The following is a 20,122-nucleotide window of genomic DNA, read 5'->3' on the forward strand; positions in this document are numbered from 1 at the left end:
TGGTGATTTTTTTCCTAAATGCTGTTTGTTTTATACTCTTTAATTATATATTATAACATCAAAATCTGAATATAAGAATAAGCAATATGAGAATAAGCTGATCCCAGGAAAGTATCTGTGAATGTTTATCATCTGCTTTCCTACCCTCCTTCTTTTATAGAGCTGAATGATCAAACCTAAAATACAGCTTCACTAAATTTTGGTTATCTCCTTTTCCTCAGAATAGTGTCATAATTATCTGCAGACATTAATGGACTGAGTCTGAGTACTTATGGATCTCAGATTAAACAGGTGATAGTTATTTAAAAAATGCCCACTTAAGGCAGGGCTGCTGTGTTTTTTTTCATGGTCATTTTCATAGTCAGGAAAAATGTGAGTGTGTATCCTCTTGGATACTTGTAAGTGCTATCTTCCTTTTGTGGATATTGTTAGGTGATCAATTGTCCCAAAGGTACTCAGGAAAATAGTGTCTTCCACCTGTCCACTTAGCTTTCTAAGCCAGTGCTCATCCCAGCAGCAGATGTATGGGAGCAGCTCAGCCACAGTTTGGGGACCAATTAAAAAAGTAAAAGGAACTCCAGCAATAAGTTAGAATTAAAGATCGGAATTAATTAATGGCAGCTGAATAGCTTGTCAGACAGCTCTTATATGCTTATTTGCATCTTAATTATAGCTAATTGGGGAACGGAAGGTGGATAAACATGTTGCAAGAATTAATGAAATTACTTTGGAATCTTATTTTTACGTTTACACATTTCATGTAAAAGAGTACATGTAATACTCTATTGTTCTGAAGGTCATTGTGACATGAGATTGAATTTCAAGTGCTTGAAATTAGAATCTAAAATTCCTAATTAGACATCTAAATATGTGTCCCTATTTTGGAATAGTTCAAAACCCTGAAGTTCCAATTTAAATCCCATTCCTGCATTGAGTATTTATAGAGAGACTGGGGTCCTTTTGCACCATTGCGTCACACGAAAATTATTTCAGGAGGGGCAGGGACTGGCCTTGGCTTTAAATAAATTGTAGCTAGAGGTGAAATTTACTTTATACTGTTAATGAATCTAGTAATTTTGTTTCATGCTGTGTGGAAGAACTTGTTCCCTTGAAGATGCAGTAAACTTAATATTTTTCACCTAGTGGGAGAGTAGTTCAAGGAGCTAGAGGATGGATTAACATGATTGAACTGGCAAGCCGTGGTGTGTTCATATATCTGACTTAGAATGCTTGCATTTTAAATTCCTTTCCAGGTTCACAAAGAGTGCACATGTATTTGTCATTGTGACAAAGCTCTTGTTGTGCAATATGCATTTTAAAGTGTGCTTAGTGAACATAACATCTTAGTATGAATTGCCTCAGCACAAGCTGCTCTTGTTTTTTATAACTACAAAGGACATTTATGTTCATATGCCTGACATTCATTCTCAGGAGAAAAAGGTTCTGTGCATAGTAGTGTGTCTTAAGGAAAGAAATTAGTATAGCATTCCTCTAGTCTTCTGCATACACGCACATATTTCCACTCTGTTATGCTACCAAAATATATAATTTTGTTCTCTAAAAGCAAGTTCGAATTTTTTTAACAAATAATTTAAGTTCCAAAAAGAAAACCTCTAAATTCTTGAAAAATATATATCATTATCTCTGAGATTCTTGTTAAATATCAAACGAAGCATAAATACTAATGGAAAGTTAGGTTTTCTTTTTGAAAAACATACTTATACTTGTTTAAGAAAATAAAATGCACTGATCTTTGTTCTTAAATGAGTAGGTCAGCCTTACTGTTCAACATCTGTGAAAAATATGTGTATATTTCTCTTGTGAAAACAGTAAAACTTGTGTGAAATCTCTCATACTCTAAGCATACTTTTACAAATAAAACCTGAAAAGTTTCAGAATCCCTGATCAGTTATACTAACAGAGGACAACAAAGTAAAACTCTGAACTGAACATATACTTTGAAAAGTTTTGTCCTCTCCTTCCCAGCATTTGCTTTGGTTACTAAAATGAAAGTTTTGAGACTAAATTACTATCATTTCTTTCAGAGATGGATCAGTTCTTTAAATTTCAACTTATTAAAATTGATTTGGGTTACATTTATGTAATTGAGAATAAGATTTTTGTCAGCAAAATTAAACTTTTTTTACCATTTGAATAAGGAAGTTGTGTACAGTCATCTATATTTTATTTGTACTGTCTCAGACTGAACGACTGTCTTCTTCCCTTCCAAATCAATTCCATTATGTTTCAGAGCCAAAAGAAAATGCAGTCCACCAAGTCCTATGTGATTCACATTTACAGGTATTGAAATACATTTCAAAAAATCTGAAAGTCGAAATTTATACATATATATTCCAAGTTGTCAGGTGCATAATGGTTTACATAACATCATGTTGACATAATGAGAAAAAGCCCCATTCTTGCCAAAGGTAAGCAGTTCTACATACTGAATGAATGGCTTCCTCCATCCGATGGAGTTACTGGAGTCTGTCATGGCAGAGTTCCTCAAATGTTGTATCTTAGCTAAATATGTGTATCCTCTGTACGAATCCAGCTTAGAGATTTTTTCCATTTGGCTCACTATCTTTCCCTGGATAAGGCAGGGAACCGAAATTTAAACTTCAGCCACCAAATGTTGCTCAAGTTCTGCCTTCCACATAAAGAAGAGGAGCAGCAGCAAAGTGATTTTGACTGGTACCAGGCAGATATAGCAGTGAGTTTTGTGGCTTCAGTTGGGGCACCAAGGATCTCAACTCTGGATCTAGTTCTAATATGATTTAGGGAAGGAAGGAAGGAAGGAAGGAAGGAAGGAAGGAAGGAAGGAAGGAAGGAAGGAAGGAAGGAAGGAAGGAAGGAAGGAAGGAAGGAAGGAAGGAAGGAAGGAAGGAAGGAAGGAAGGAAGGAAGGAAGGAAGGAAGGAAGGAAGGAAGGAAGGAAGGAAGGAAGGAAGGAAGGAAGGAAGGAAGGAAGGAAGGAAGGAAGGAAGGAAGGAAGGAAGGAAGGAAGGAAGGAAGGAAGGAAGGAAGGAAGGAAGGAAGGAAGGAAGGAAGGAAGGAAGGAAGGAAGGAAGGAAGGAAGGAAGGAAGGAAGGAAGGAAGGAAGGAAGGAAGGAAGGAAGGAAGGAAGGAAGGAAGGAAGGAAGGAAGGAAGGAAGGCAACATGTAACATTTAATTAAATACTGTCAGGATATTCTGACATAGTATAGGTATGAAATTAAAGTTTGATTTATTCTCAGACATATCAGAAGGATAAAGTGCATTTAGGTGACTACCATTGAAAAAGCAATCCTTTGTGTGATACTAAGTTTTTTTATTGTTGTATAGGTTGATGCAGGCTAGATCCCTTCACTCTTTTACAGCTCCCCCTAAACAATATACCAGCTTGTCAACTCCCCATAGCAATATTTAGTTTGGAATGGGTATCCACTCAGCACAAGGAATACTGAAGAGCAGAAAAGAGATGAAAACTCGTGACATCCTTCCTTTCCTCATAGTCTCCCTGGGAATACATTTAGCAGACAAAAGTAAGGAAGTTTTTGTATGTGGCTCAGAAAAGCAATCCTGGTTGGAGGCAGCACAGAAGTCAACAGGACAATAGGATGAGAACAGCCAGTAGGGAAGGCGAAAAGAGATAAAAAGCAAACAAAATGTACAAAAACCTGAGATAGAAAGAACATTACTTTCAATTTAATCAAAGGACATGCAATTGTGATCCATGGACTTCTGCACTAAACACTAAATATAAGTGTGCTGTTTTGAAGTAAAACAGGGAAGTGAGTTTGAAAACTGCTGACGAAAATATGAGCACCTGTTGTGTTTTACTAATGAGGTAAAAGGAGAGGAGAGGAGAGGAGAGGAGAGGAGAGGAGAGGAGAGGAGAGGAGAGGAGAGGAGAGGAGAGGAGAGGAGAGGAGAGGAGAGGAGAACTCCAGAAGTAATACTCCTCAGATAGTCTATGTGGTCTCCAGAAGAAAAGCAAGCCTTTTCTCTCAAAAATACATCACAAAAACCTGAAAATCACTATTGAAGCACCTTTCAAGATAGTTGATTTTTTATAATAACATTTTCCTTCAAAAGAATTATGAAAATGTCTCTCTCAAAAATATCCCAAAGAAGAAAGGAATAATGTAAATAACAAGCTATAAAATGCACATATTTTTAGAGAAAAAACGAAGTTTATACTTTCTAAATATTAAAAGAAATAATGTGTGTATCACTGGTATAAATTGAAATATTTACATGTGGGATAGGTCTATGTAAACAAAGATGTATCAAGGACACAAATAATGAAGAAGAATCAAGACAGGAAGATAATTATGTTGAGTTCAAATATGTTATTAAATTAAAAATAATGATGATGAAATTGGTTTCCATAACAACAGATGAAACACCAGATATGTTTGAAGCTAAAGTTTCATGGCTCCTCTGCATCAAAAAGCACTCAGAGGAAAAGTAGTGACTTGATATGTGGTAAGGGTGTAGTGATTAAAAAAAATGTAACTCCCTTCAGTCAAAGGTCTTTAATATTAGAGTTTATGCAGCATGATATAGTCTTTGAGGACAGAATTTTGCAAAATAAGTTGAGCTGAGTCAAACCACTGTTCTAAAAATATATTGAAATATATTGATCTGTTTTTTTGTTTTGTTTTGTTAGGTTTTTGGTTTATTTTCTCCCAAAGATTGAGATAAGTTCATGGTTGACTGAGGTCAGTCAGGAGCTGAAGGAGAATGTTTATTACACACATTGCAACATGAAAGCACTTCCAAGTGCCTTGCAAGTGAAAGCATTCAAACTGAGGTTTGGTGTGTAGATTCAATAATGGAAAAAAAATAAGGACCTCGATACTCTGTCTTTAAGGGGCTTCTGGTTACAGTATGAAAACAAATTTGGAAATGTAAGAAAAATACTATAGAAATGGGTTTTTTAAAGGTAGGATTTGAAAAATGAAAATTAATTAGCTCTACATAATAAAAAGTATTTTGTGAACAGTGGAATTTGCGTTTTCTTATTCATGACAGTTCAAGTCTGTGTGTTTGACTATTTACTGTTACATTTGGATGCTAATTCATTATAAAAGGAAAATCTCACAAAGTAAATGGATGTCTGCTTGGAAGAGTGGAGCTAGAAGGATAAAACGTGTGTGTGGGGTGAAACCTGGAGATGTTTTTCCTAGTCATCTCCCTAGATCTTCTTACCATATTATTTGCAAATAAAACATTTCAGTCTGTATGTTGGGAAAATCTACATGATGTGTATGAGAGGGCATGCTATCCCTCATATTTCAATAAATTTTCAACAGCAGCAACAGAAAACATGTCATATAAAATATTTCAATAGTCATTTAGTTGGCAATGTCAACATATCTGAACACTTAAGCAATCTGTATTTATAGTATCTTACCCTGTGTTGCCTTAGCATCCAGAACTATCTGTGAATTCATCTGTTGAGTCTGACTCCCACAAATTGTGCTAAATTTGAGGGAAGAGGAACCCTAGGAAAATTAAGACAAAATGTGGTAATAAATATTTATTTAAAATAAATTTCCTGTTTTTTTTCTAGCCTCTCCCAGTTTTGCTCAGTGATGTTAAATTAACTAAAGAGCTTTTAAAGACTGCTAAAATACCCTAAAATGAGGTATTTCAGCCAAAGCCTGCACATCTACATGATGGCAAAATAGTTATTCATAGTGAGTCATGTTATCATATTACACTGAGCACAAAGAAGAGGAATGTGCTTTTACATAATAAAGATAAACTTCATGACCCTAAAGCTAGGTTTCTGGAGGGAAAAGGACCAGGTGAACAGGAAAAAAAAAAAAAACCAACAAAAAAACCAAAAACCAAACCAACCAACCAAACAAAAAGAACAAAAAACCCAAAACAAGGACAAAGCAAAAAAACACACTAAAACCAAATTAAGAACAACACAAGAAAACCTCACAATCCCCCCAAAAAACAACAAAAAAAATCCAACAAAACAAACAAAATAAAAAATAAAAAAATAAAAATGAAAAATAAAACAAACAAAAAAACCCATAAAAATAAACATAAAAATAAAAAAACCACAGGAAAACAAAACAGAAAAAAAGAAACAAACCAAACGGAAGAGGACTGAGAATAACTGATTATAAAGAAAGTGCTAGAATGAATTGACTTTGTCATAACTCTAGAACTATCTTTTGGAGTAACTTGATTTTTTTAAAGTTTTTTTTTTCCCCAAGTATATCTGTGTCTTGTTAGGTCTGAGAAAACTCTGTGCAAGTAAACTAAATTACACTGCCCTCAATTTTGGACTGTGAGGGCAAGAATGTCACTTGCCATATAGCTGAATTCTCTTCTTCTCCAGAACAGACAGGTTACATCCAGTAAGGGATAGTGAATTGCCCCTGGTCCACTTAAGCCTCCAAAAAGGGACAGCCCTTTTTTGGTCAGGCTTCAAATCAGTTTACTGGCATTTGGTCCAGGACGTGTTAAGGTTAGTGCTTATTGATTTCCATACACTGATATAGATTTCCACACATTTCTTTTGTATGGTAGTCTTCATCTTATTTATTTTATTACTGAAGATATAGATGGAGAGATCAGACAACTAAACTGAAGCCACAGGCAGTTCTGAATGCAGACAGACACTTATATATAAAATATATGACTATGTTCTGGTCACCCAGGCAATCAGATCAGATGTATAGGAAAAATTTATAAACCACCTGCTTCCCAACTAATATGTCTATGTTTCTATGTTTCTTCTTTAAGAAATCAGAATGTGAACATAGCAGAAGCTGCTTGCATAGGCCTTAATCTAACATGAAGGTGAAACGTTGCCAGACTCTGCATTTGTATGCATCAGGATGGAAGTTTTTCAAATGCTACAATTCAGGCATAATCTTTATAAACACATTTTCCTGTCTTACTCCCCACCTCTGGAATTAACCATACTATTAACTAGCAACAAGGACAACAACAATAATAATAACAACAACAGCAACAATAACATGTCCTAATTCTTAGAACAGATTACCTCTTTGTAACATGGTAGTCTTTTTGAAATAGTCAAATAATGAGCTTCAATAAGCTGTGTTTGTAGACATCTCTTTTCTTCTTTATATTTAGTTGTGTCAGTATGCAGACAGACAGTATATACATAGATACATAAGCACAAGCATATATGTGTTCATATGTACATGGGCTTTTTAATATATATACTTTGTTTTAGTACAGAGTACTGCATGTACATATATGTAAATCAGCTTGTTCATAAGCCCATTCATGTATCTATATGTACCTACAGAAACGTATACACACACACATATATATGGATATGGATATATATGTGCATATTCCTTTCTTAAGTATGGAGTAGAGCAGTCTTTTCCTTTCCTGTCCTTGTCTTCCTCCTTTCCCCCTCCCTGAGCTGAGTGCAAAAATTTGTTGTACACCTTCCAAAGGAGACACACTACACTTTTCCTCTGCTCAAACAATGACACAGTGTTATTTTGGAAACTATGACAGAGGCTAAGTTTGGTTTGAAGCTGAGCAACTTTATCTCTAGTGCAGTATTCTAGTAGCATGGCTTAATCAAGGAAAGTACCTCTTGTGAAATATTGGCGGTAGAAAAAATATTTGTCTACTTAAGAGATCCTATTTAGTTACTTCTCTCACATGGAACCACACTTACTTAGTACGAGTAGAAATCTCATTGATTTCCACATAGTAAACAACATGTTTGCTGAACCTGAACTGCAAAGCTGGAAGTCCAGGGCTCAGAGACACTGTAAAAACAATTTCAGTAGAAGTTGATGAGATGGTTGAAACAGATTCCCTTTCAAAGACTTTTAAATCTGACTGTTTGAAACATAATTATTGTTACCCTTCAAATTAACTATGTATTTCTATCTAGCTATCTGCCCATCTATACTATTTTACTAACAGAGTGTTCTGCTATGTCCTATGGGGGATGAAGCTACTGTACTTTGCTTGGTATTAAAAATTCAGCAAACTAAGTAAAAATCAAGATCTTACTTCGTACAAAGGCAGTTTGACAGACACTACTGAGGAAGCTAAGGAAGAAAAAGCATTTCTTGGTGTAGAAGCTTTGCATCCAGCTCAGTTCCGACACTCCTAGAATATTTCTGTCAGCTGCTACTCTCTCCTTCCTGGAAAGAAGATCGTGTTATTAGACATTTGACTTAGACTACCCCTCCTATAAGATTATTTCTTTTAGAAAGTTTCTGCCTTCACAGTCTTCTGGTGCATTCCCTTAATCTCACACATGCTTATTGAAATCATTCCCAACGTATATAGGTTCATAACAGATGTTCATCTACATCATGCTGTTTCATACATCAAGATACCAGAAATTAAAAGCTATTCATGTGTATGTTGTACATGCAAAATTGTCAACATTTCCTGGATGCTGCTTTTTAGAGTCTAGTACTGCCATGGCATGGAGATCTCTAAATTGTACCTCATGTAACTATGCTTTGAACATCTTAATAACATGGTTAGCTAATAGCTACACAGAGTGGACAACAACTGTCCAGGTCTACCAAAAAAACCTAAAGCTGATGCTTACAGCACATGCTATCATTAGGATCACTAAAGCTTTACTGTAAGAAACAAATAGATGAGCTGGTACACCTCAACCTGTAAAGAGTCTGACTAAGGTAGGAAATTATGACACTGGTCTTTAACTCTAGTCTTGAACATTGGTCTTTAGCATGAAGAAGCTGTGAATGTGTAAATTTTCACATTTTTTTCTAAGTACTAGCAGGCCTCAAATAAAACTAGCAGGTAGTATATTCAGGGGGGAAAAAATATATCTGCAGACAGTGTAATGCATAGTTAAGTTCTGGCACATCTTCAGGACTTTTGTAGATGCTGAAAATTGACATGGTTCTACAAAATTATCATAAAAAAAGTCGTAACAAAGTTGTTTTGAGGGACTGAAATACAACCCATTTTGCAAAACAAGCACAGCATGATAGGTGGTAAAACACTTTCTGTGATATATTACGACCTGCTTGTGCCTGTTCTTCTGGTCCTTCTAGAAAACTCTCTTTGTCTACTCTTCTACTTATTACCCAACAGAGTGGTAACACTTCTGCACATGTCAAACTTCTGGTGAATCTGATCTGAATGACCTGCTGCTGGACCTGGCAAGACTGTTCTTACATTCTACTCTTTGTTTTGTTTATGCAGAAGTCTGGTAACAATGACTTCCTTCAAATTCTGTTTTCCCATCAGTGATAGACATGCATTATACCATTATTAGTGTATTAGGGTTTTTAGTGTGATTTAAATTAACACCTTCTACATATTTACAAACTCAAGAAAAGTTATTTTCATTTTTATATGAAATGGAGTGATCATACATTGGTCATGCAACCAATATTTCTTATTTTTTAAATTATTATTTTATCAACCATAAATTCTAAGCCATACAAATATTAGGTTTACTCCATCTAGAAGTTCAATTATCATGAATTCTTGAATGTTCCTTTTGCATATCAATGTCTTTGTGCATTTATTGCAGTTATATGATAATTAGATTAAACACACAACACGAAACAAAAAAATCACAACCAAACCCCCCAAAAAATAACTTACACCACAGCAACACATGAAAATAATGCATCACATACTTTACCAATACAGAATCACAGACTTGCCCATTTTGAAAGCTTGACAGAAAAAAAAAAAAAACCAAAAGAAAATAGAAAAGAAAAAATAAATACTTGCAAAAACCCAGATTTTTGTTTAATAGTAAACAAGAGTATTTCTGTTAAAAATGGCAAGTCATCAAGAAAATTGAGTGGTTTTCCTGTTGAGCAGAACATCACGTATCTGAAATGTGGCTAAAGTCAGGAAAATTGCTTTGCAGGAAAAACATTTCTTCAGCTGTCATACCTATGTGTTTTCAGCTTGCATCTACCTACTTTGTTGGCAAAAAACATATGGACAGATGTTAGTTCAAAGGTAAGGCCCTCAAAAGAACATCTGGCCTCATGATCTCTTGTAAAATATATTCTCCACAGATTGCAAGACTTCAGTATAAAACGTGATTGGTTACAAAGGAACACTATCTTTTTTCACTCTGTCTTGGAATATTGTAGGCTGTATAATTACACTAAAAAGTTGGTCTAAATAAGTAGAAAACCAAGAATACAGAACTAAAATTAGATCTGAGATTAGATTTACTGCTGAAAATTGAGAGGAATTGACTATTGCAAGAAAACATATCCAAGTACACACTGTTTTTCTTCAGTCTTTATTCAGATTCTTCTCCGTTTCTGTTTATCACCTTTTCTCTTACTGCTTCACCTAGCCCATAGCATTTCCCATTCACAGAGGCCATACTAACACAAATGCTTCTATTTGGAGATGTTTTGGGGTTTTTTTTGCTTTTGGATCTTGAGAGAGGGAAGCTGCCATGTAAGAATTATCACTTCTAGTAAGTGATCCCTCAGATTGGCAGTATGTGGAAAAGCTACAATAGGAAAAGCAAATGTGATTTTAGCCATGATAATAATTACAGAACCAAGAAAACCTTTAGAAAAATTCTTTAGAAGGGTGACCTGTGATTTAAACAAGTGACTGAAACAGCAGTCACACTGTCCACATCAGCGGTGCTCAACACAGAAGTAAGAACTAAGTCTTGTAGCCCGGGAGACTACATGTGGGAGTGTCTCACAAATGCTGCTCAGGGTTGGGCTCCTCTGGACAGGATGGGTACATTCCTCTGTCCACGCTTATGCCCTGGGTTTCCTTTGCATCCTGAGATTCTATGGCATAGTAGAGGGTAGGGGTTTTTCAGTTCTCAGTCTGAATAATAAAATGAAGACTATGATATTCTTGCAGGATGGAACAGGATATATACCGCTTATCTTTGTCTCTGCTTTGATAGTGGAAAGATTCAGAGACTTCTGAGAGAGTATTAGAGGATTTTACAAGCTGTGAGCAACTACACTGTCTACCAATCACTGACAAACCTGCTTCATTAAATTGTCATCAAGAAGAAAAGTAAGTACTAGTGAGCAAGAATTATACTTGCATTTTCATCCATTAATTCCTCTTCCAAATGCTTACACCTGATCCCACTGACCACAGGGTAGCAAGGTAGCCTCACTATAAGTATTTTGAGTGGTTCCTCTTTTGTCTTCATTGTAGACCCTTAGTGCCCAATACTTCTTCACTGTATATTTCCAATGTTATCCAATCATTCAACAGTTCTTATTGCTGAGCAGTTTTACTAGCTGAACTACATGAAGCCAAGGTGATTAAATATCATTTGTGATCTGGCTTTTTTTGATCAGAATTGTCTTGGACAAAAGTGTTCCTGTCTTTTATTGTCATGGTTTTAACCTTGTTGAGAACAGGGGAGCCACCCACTCCACCTCCCCCATTAGGAGATGGCAAGGGGGAAATCCGGCTAGAACCTTGTGGGTCAAGACAAGGCTACGAGGCTACTCATCAGTTACCCACATGGACAAAACAGACTCAACTTGGGGAAAAAAATCAGTTTAATTTATCATTAATCGAATCAAAGCAGGGAAAGAGAAAATGCAAACCAGAGCTTAAATACTTGTCACCCACCCCTTCCTTCTTCCCCATCCCAAAGTACCTTGCTCTCTGTATCTCTGTCTTCTCCCCTGCAGTGGCACAGGGGAATAGGGAGTGGGGTTTACAGTCCAGATGTTGCAGGCTGTTCTCTGTGTCGTCTTTGTCTTCAGGGAGATTTCTCATAGTCTTCCCCTACTCCAACATGGAGTCCCTCCCACGGGAGAAATTCCTTCATGAACCCCTCCAACTTGAGTCTCTCCCTCCTGGCACAGTTCCTCAGGAGCAAACTGCTCTGGTGTGAGCAGCCCACAGAGCCATGGACTACTTTGGGAACAGTCCCATCCATGGCTGCAGGTCCACAACATCTGCTCCATCATCCTCCCCAGGCTGCAGGTCCATAGCTGCGCCACCCAGATTGCTCATGGGTGGCAGGTCCACAACATCTTTTCAAACGTGGTTCTCCCTGAGTGCAGGGGACAGGCTGCCATCTCACCAAGGGATGCAGGGAAAAATCTCTTCAAGCACCTTTGCCCTCTCCTTCTTCACCAGCCTTGGTCTGTCTGCTCTGACACTGCTCTCCTCTGGTGCTGTTCTCTCTCTTCCACGGGTTGCTTTCTCTCACCTCCCCCTTCTCCTCTGCCTTGCTCATTATCACCACAAAGCTCAACTTCTTGAATATGTTAATTTCAAGTGGTGCATTTCTTTGCTCTAAGGCAGGACAGGTATTTTGGAGCAGGGAGAGCTAATCAGAGCCACCTCCCTTGGGGTGTGCCTTCCCTGCTACCAGAAACAGCACTGCATCAACCCAAACATTTAGACAATGAAAATTAATGTTACATATCTAGGCAATATAATACTGAAAACCTGCATTACATTGCTTATTGAAAACATCGACACAAAGTATAAGAAATCTTATTCAGCGTTTCTATTTTATTATTCAAATAATCCAGAATCTCTCTATTGTAGGAATCATCTCTGGATATATGTGTATTCAAAGCCAAATGCATGAGAACATATTTTTCCCTCAATCTTTCCAGAGGAAGTTTATAACATTTCAGATTTATTGCAAAATCGTAGAATTCAAAACTTTGAAAAACATTGGATCAAACAAACAAACAAACAAAATTCTAATACAGGCATATTTTGAATTATATGCAATTGTAGTTCTTAAAGTTACAATAGCAAGTATTGTAAGAAGATGTGATAACCGCAGAGCTGATGTCACTGCCTACAGCAACATGGCAAACAGAGCCTGACAGAAGCAAAATTTTCTTTTCTATTAACAACCCGTTCTGTCTATTGGAGGCTGAGCTATTTCCTTAATTTACACAACTTTTGAGACTCTTTCACAGCCAGGTTTATGGGGGCAGATTTGCACATGAAAATAGACATGCCTGTCTGCGTACCTTCTGGCATAGCATACAAGTATCAAACAAGGGAAGAGATAAGAAAGTGCCTGAATTCACAACCAGTACAAGTTTTACAAGTCCCTTACCATTAGGGACTGTATAAACATAATGCTAAGGCAGAATTTACTCCTAGCAAGCCAGATTTAATACCAGTGTAACTAACTTCATTTTCATCTCTCCTTGGGAATACCGAGGGAAGACAATATCTATAAAAGTATATTGAAATATTGGCATGGGATTATGCCCATGTATTTACTCTTATAAATGGGCATCATTTTGTGCAATGTAGCTTCTAATATTTTTTAATTGATGAATTCTAGGACTAGATGACCAAGAAAATTTTTTAATCTTACCTTCTACATTGTCATTTTCGAAATTCAAAGAAATTGAGTGTTAGCAGTCTGAAAAACCTAGAGTCGACTGCTTCCCATAAAATAACATTAATATCTTCTAAGTAGGCTTAAATTTACTGAGAGGGAAACTGTCATCTAATTTGAATTCTTTTTTAATATTCAGTTTTTAAAATTATAATGCTGGAAGATTTATAAAGGATTTTAGACTTCTTTACAGGCTAGAATTTGAAAGATAGAGAGAGGCTTCAATGACCTATGTTTTTAGACTATATACTTAACCTGAGACTTATAGAAAATCTTGAAATTCATCTCTGTTTTTCCTAGGAACCACAATAATTTTAGGTGTCCCTTCATTTGCCTATAATGTGTAAGTGTAAGTGTACCATTGCTTCTAATTTTTTTTCCCCTTCATAACTAAATAACAGAAAAGCCTTTTGTTTTCCCTTGTTTATGAGGCAACTTGAAAAAAAAATTAAAAAGGTTTCACCAGCTTTCTCAACCAGAGTTTTTTGTTTGTTTTTTTTTTATTATTATTTTATTTTTTGCTTTTTTTTTTTATGACAGCCTTTGAAGCCTTGATCAAACCTCAGTATATATATTTCACACATGGGAGCACACATAGACCTAGATCCTCCTTTTTTATTTCAGGCTTCATTTAATGGCATTTATTTCCATCTGTTTCTCGGTGGTATAATATGAGGGGAGAAAAATCTCCCTCATGTTTATGAGTTTTAAAAAAAAGCCAACAACTAAAAGAAATACATCTGAGAGACCTAAACTGGGTGAACACTTAGATCTTTGGCTGAGCTCAAGGTTATACATGTTCTAAGGAATATATTCAAGGCTGAAAGGCATCTTGCTGTTGTCTTTGATTCATCTCTTTTGTTCTCACATTTGTGGGTGTGTAAGTTACCTTTGAGATCTCCACACCATTGCAACAATGAATATTAAAGCACAGGAAAAAATAAAACTAAAAGTCCATGGAAATGCGATGAAAGGAATCTTTTTCTTCTGTACAGGTGTCAATCTTGAGACTGTAATTTTTATGGCATATCTATCATATCCACCTCTTTATTATTTGCATTAACTACTTGTTCATATGGTTAAGTTGCATTGACTTGTGTGCTATTGCTGTTAACTATAAATGATATGTTGAACCCCCGTCAGCCTTGTGTTCTGGTAACATCAGATACATATCTGACAAACCAAGTTACCAAACTTTTCAGTTCAGGAAAAAAACCCACAACAGTGTGTAGGCCACAGGTGGCAGGACCTGCCGAGTAATGAGCTCAGTCGGTGCTCAGCCTCACCTGTGCCCAGGTAGGGCTGGTAGTAAGACCCATCTTTCTATTTCGACAAAAAGGCTTAGCAATGTAAGTAACAAGAGAAAAAAGGGGTTTCTCTTACCCTAATTTCTCGAGTTCTGGAAGAAAGTCAAGAAGTTCACTCGGAGAAGATGGTTTAGACGGGAGTCTATGCCCGCATTCTCCACCAGATGTAGCAGGAGATGAACTTCGCAGCGATGATAGGCTCTGAGTGAGGACAGGATCAGTAGAGGACTGGCCTCCAACCAGCACAGCTGCTGACCTGCTTCAGAATGAGCCATTTGCCAATCTCAGGCCCCACCTTTTATTGGCCCTTGATCTTTGAGCATGCGCACTTGGGCCAGCCCTAACTGGGCACAGGTGAGGCTGAGCACTGACTGAGCTCATTACTCAGCAGGTCCTGCCACCTGTGGCCTACAACAGTGCTTCTCACAAAGATAGTAACTAAAGCTCATACTCCAGCTCTTGCATATGAAGATATAACAAAGAGAAATATATTGGGACTGCATGGCAAGGTTTTGATAAAAGGAGGACTATAAGTTTTGCCATGTCCCTACTGACCAAGACCATGCCCATCAGCTGCAGTGGTAGAACCTCTGGGATGACATATTTAAAAATGAGAAAAATTTGTTGCACAACAGCAATGGTATGTGGAAAGTGTCTTGGGAATATGTGAGAACAACACCTCTACAGACATCAAGGTCAGTGAAGAAAGAGGGGGAGGAGATGACCCCAGGCTCTGAAGAAAAGAGTGTTATGCAGACTGTGGTAAAGACCAAGGTGAAACAGGTTGTATCCCTGCAGTCCATGGAAGTTAACAATGGACCTTAACAATGGAGCAGATATCCACCTGCAGCCATGGAGAACCCCGTGTTGGAGCAGGTGGAGGTGTGACCCAGTGGAGAGCCAACGCTGGAGCACGCTGTGGCCCGTGGAGGGGCAGGACCTGTTGACCTATGGAGAAAGTAGCCTGTATTGGAGCAGGTTTCTGGCAGGATTTGTGACCCCATAGAGGACCCATGCTGAAGCAGTCTGTATCTGAAGGACTTCACCTTATGGAAAAGGTCCATAACTGAGCAGTTTTGGAGGAACTGCAGCCCAGGGGAAGGATTCATGTTGGAGAAGTTCATGGAGGACTCTCTTCCAGTGGAGCAGGGGAAAATTTTGAGGAGTCCTCCCTGTGAGAAGAAAGGAGAGGCAGAAATCCTAACTCTGGTTCCCAGTCCTCCTGCACTGCTGGGTGTTTGGAGGTAGGGAATTTGGGTGGAAGCTGAGTCCAGGAAGAAGGGGATGGGGGGTGTGGGGGGGTGGAAAGTGTTATAAGATTTATGGGTTTTATTTCTCATTATCCTACTCTGATTTGATTTGTAACATTTTTAATTAATTTTTACCCAAATTGTACCTGTTTTGCCTGTGACTGTAATTGAGAGTGATCTCTCTCTCTGTTCTTACCTGCACCCATGAGCCTTGTATTTTCTCTACCCTGTCCATCTGAGGAGGAGTGATAGAGCACCTTTGGTGGGCACCTGGCATCCAGACATAATCAACTCACCACAAGGGAATATTCTTGAGTCATTAGTCATCCCACTGATGAAACACACAGAAAAGTTGTTTGTTGTTTGGGTTTTGTTTGGTTGTTTTTGGTTTGGTTGGTTGCTTTGATTATGTTTCTTTGGGTTTTTTTCTTTCGGAAAAATAAAGTTTTGGAAAGAGTAGGATTTAATTCTTTGTGACCACTCATTTTTCCCTGTATAATTCAAAAATTATGTTTCACATGTTTTTAGGGATTAGTGGAAACTATAAAAGCTACATTGCTTAAAAGGAAATTAGCAAGGTAAAGCATTTTAGAGTCCTATGATTTGAATATCTGAAAATGTCAGGGTTATACATGCACTTCATAGTAAAATAATGACTATGGGAACAAAACATTCTCAGGGTAGGCTGACCAGAAATAAAAATGCTTTTCCTCTTCTTAAATATTAAGATTTACTTCCTTTGTGACAAAATAACTGCTATGTGCTGCAGACCAGTTCAAGCTGGGGACCCAGCAACTTAGAAAGTGGTAGGGCTCAGTGACTTGTATTTTCTGAAAGAAATAAACCAAGGCACTGCTCTTCTAGACATCCTGCATATTTTCAGGTTTTAAACTGGCAAGACCAGACTGGTGAATATACAATTACTGCAATGAGAAAGGTGCAAAACTGTGTTTCTCTAGTATGAATGTTTTTGTTGTTTGTAATGACCATGTGCAAATTCACAGTAATGTTTGTCTCAAAGGATTTGTTAGAAGTGACTTTTTCTTTTTTTCTGTTGGTACACATTGAAATAAACCATCTGCTATGGAATATGACAAGAAGAACTGAGGAGAGCAAATCAGGTTTTAGAAAGAACATGTCTCTTAAGGGATTTGAGCCTAAGAAATGTAACCTTCAAAATTTCTGTTATGTGTAATTTAGAAGAAAATATCCAAGTAGAAGCACTAACATAGCCTCTCTCCATGATCAGTAATATACTGTTCTGTACAGTTCTGTTTTCTGATGCATTTTCAGTGAAACAGGTAGCTCATATGGGTACCCTTAGACCATGGTATATCTTACAGTTCTGATAAAATGGTTGCTTTGGAGCAAACCATTTGGAGCAAACACTTTTTTATACAGAACATAAAACTGTAAGAATTTTTAGAAATTCTTTGTTGTCAGTATTTTCTGAGTTACCCCCAGAAGCACATAGCACCTACATTTTATTTTGACATCACTTGTCATTGTCCCAGTGTCACAGTTTAGAAGTTTGGGCAGACTACAAACCTAGGACAGAATTCCTCTCTATTCCTCTCACACACACAAAAAAGGAATAAAGACTGGAGACTTTAAGTTGGAAACCGAAAACTATTAGATACAGATTTTACTAACGCAAGGGAAAGGTAATAACATAAAGGGTAAAGTAACGATACATACATATACAAATATGTATTAAACCTACCTAGGAACCCACAATAGCATTATCAGAATATATTAAAACAAATACATTTTTTGTTAAACACTTGAAAACAGGTATGGCCTTTCATATGAAGCTATCCTACAAGTTCAAAAATATGTATTAAATAGTCCCTAAATAACCTGAGTCTTAGAGTCTGTCCAAACATTCAAACTGAGTTAATTTCAAATGTCTGTATTTATTATCAGTTATTTATTAAAAAATGGCAAGTATAGGTCACCTCTCATTAAATAACCTTAGGAGAATCTATTGTTGTTCATCTCTGAAAATTTTTTTGTTTATTGTCTAAATATAAATTGGCATAGTAAATCATGCAAACATAGGCTTTTGAAATGTATAATCCTATTTTTAAGTCTAAGGCCATGTTTTTAATATTTTAACTCTAGAAATGTGCAGTAAGTGGGAACAGTTGCTCATAATTTTGATGCTGAGTTCATATATCTGGCTTTTAAACAGTATTGCTTCTCCTAATATTAAAGACATAAATTCCATATGTTATAGAGAAAACATTTCTGTATCCACTGCAAGGAGCTACTTTTCAGCGTTCAAGGCTAACAGCCACATAAATACTATGGAAGAGATGCAGTGCAGATGTTAATAAGTGGAACAGTCATTACTGGTATACGCTTCTTTTTTCTGCCATTAAAACACATAATACGCTGTAAGGATCAACTTTTGCAATGCCAAGCATTTAAACTCAATAATCAACTTCCAGAATTTGAACAAAAAGGGCTTAAAATTAAAAGTTCCCCTATTTTTGCACAGGATAACCTAAGCCGGTATTTAAAAAATCTGTGCTGTAAAAAAATGCATTATGTTGAACTGATCAATCTAAATAATACTTTCTGTAGTCAGCCTCCCAGCAGGGCTGGTAGCCTGAGCTCTAATTGTGTGCAAGTGTTGAACCTGAGCCAGTTCTGGTTGCAGCCTCATTAGCATATTCATAAGTCACTGCTTCACGCAGGTGCCAGAAAGCTGCAAAATGTTTTGTGACTATTCACTGCCGCAATAGTAGAAATACTGAATTACTCTTAAAAAGCTATTATATGCTATAAAATAAACTGTTTAATATTGTAAAGTAGGTTAAAAACCCCTCAAGCAATCACTCCATGAAGGAACGAAACAAGATTTTGTCCTTTTCCTTTTTCTTGTGTTTCCTCCTCACTCTCCCATCCCCCTTTCCCGCCCCTCCCCTTTGCCCTACAGAGTGGAAAATTCAGATCAGGCAGATTTTCTTGCTTCATCCCCCTTTGAAAACTGGCTTTGGTTTTCTTAATAGAGGCCAAGGAAGATAGCATGATAATTACTAGATTAGACATCTACAGACTCTGCTACATGAGTGATAAACCAGAATAATGGAACTAAGCTTCTACTAAATGAATCAGAGCAATCCAGACCCTCTGTAATTCAAATAAATTAAAAATAAAAGCGCACTCTTAACATACTGCTGCCAATGGTGGCAGCATGATAAAAGGATTGTCTGAATCAGTGTATCTCTTCATTGCAGGTTACTTTTGGCCCTTTCATCTGTAAAATTTTGTCTTTCTGTAATGTAAAGGCAATAGATTCAATTGAAATCATAAAATAATGGAAAATCAAAATATTTTAAAATATTCTCAAACATTGTTAAATCCATCTTACAGGGCCCCACTTTCTGATTAGAGCAGATCTAGTAGTCTGGTTTTGCAAATAAAATCGCATCACTGGTAAGAATAAGAAATTCTTAATTTAGTTAAATTTAATATTGATCTTGCAGAAAATGTTTAATAATTTCTAAACTATATATTAGTTTAGAATGCATATTTTATTTCACCTTAATGGTTCTTGTTAAATTATCTTTCCTCTAGATAAATCCTCTAGATTAGCAGGATTTCATCACCTATACTTCAAGAAAACTTCATAGACAGTGATCCACAATCAATACACCCAGTAGTTTGGTGGGGGGTTTTTTTGGTTTTTTGTGGGTTTTTTTTTTTAGTGAAATGAGATACTCTAATTGCACCACAATGTTTAAGAAACATGCACTATTAATCTGGATTTTGGAATGTATTTTAATTACTATTATCTCATAAAGGGACAGAGTAAAATTGTCAAATACTGATTTCCTTTTGCAGTATCCTACATGTCTTTAAAAGGCTGCACATTTCATACTTTAATGGGAGGAATTTGCTTGTGAAAGTTATAAAAATCCATCTACCTGGAAACTATTAAAAAATCAGGCAACTATAAGGTATCTGCAGAAGCATTTGTATTTTGGTGCTACTCCCTGCAGTAGTATCTGTCTTGCATAAAGTGTTTGAGCTTTTTATTCGCTATGTGAGGAGAATCTGACATTGACTGCCCTACATATTTCCTAGATATTTCTAGTATTTCAGCTAGGAAAACCTTGGAGGCTTAGGGAGCCACACTCATTCCCATCACAAAGCTGGAAGCTGCCAGTCGAGTGACAAAATGTGTCTCTGCTTTAGCACTGGACTTCTCT

The sequence above is a fragment of the Heliangelus exortis genome, chromosome 1 (genome assembly GCF_036169615.1).
Source record: "Heliangelus exortis chromosome 1, bHelExo1.hap1, whole genome shotgun sequence".
NCBI classification, from domain to species: domain Eukaryota; kingdom Metazoa; phylum Chordata; class Aves; order Apodiformes; family Trochilidae; genus Heliangelus; species Heliangelus exortis.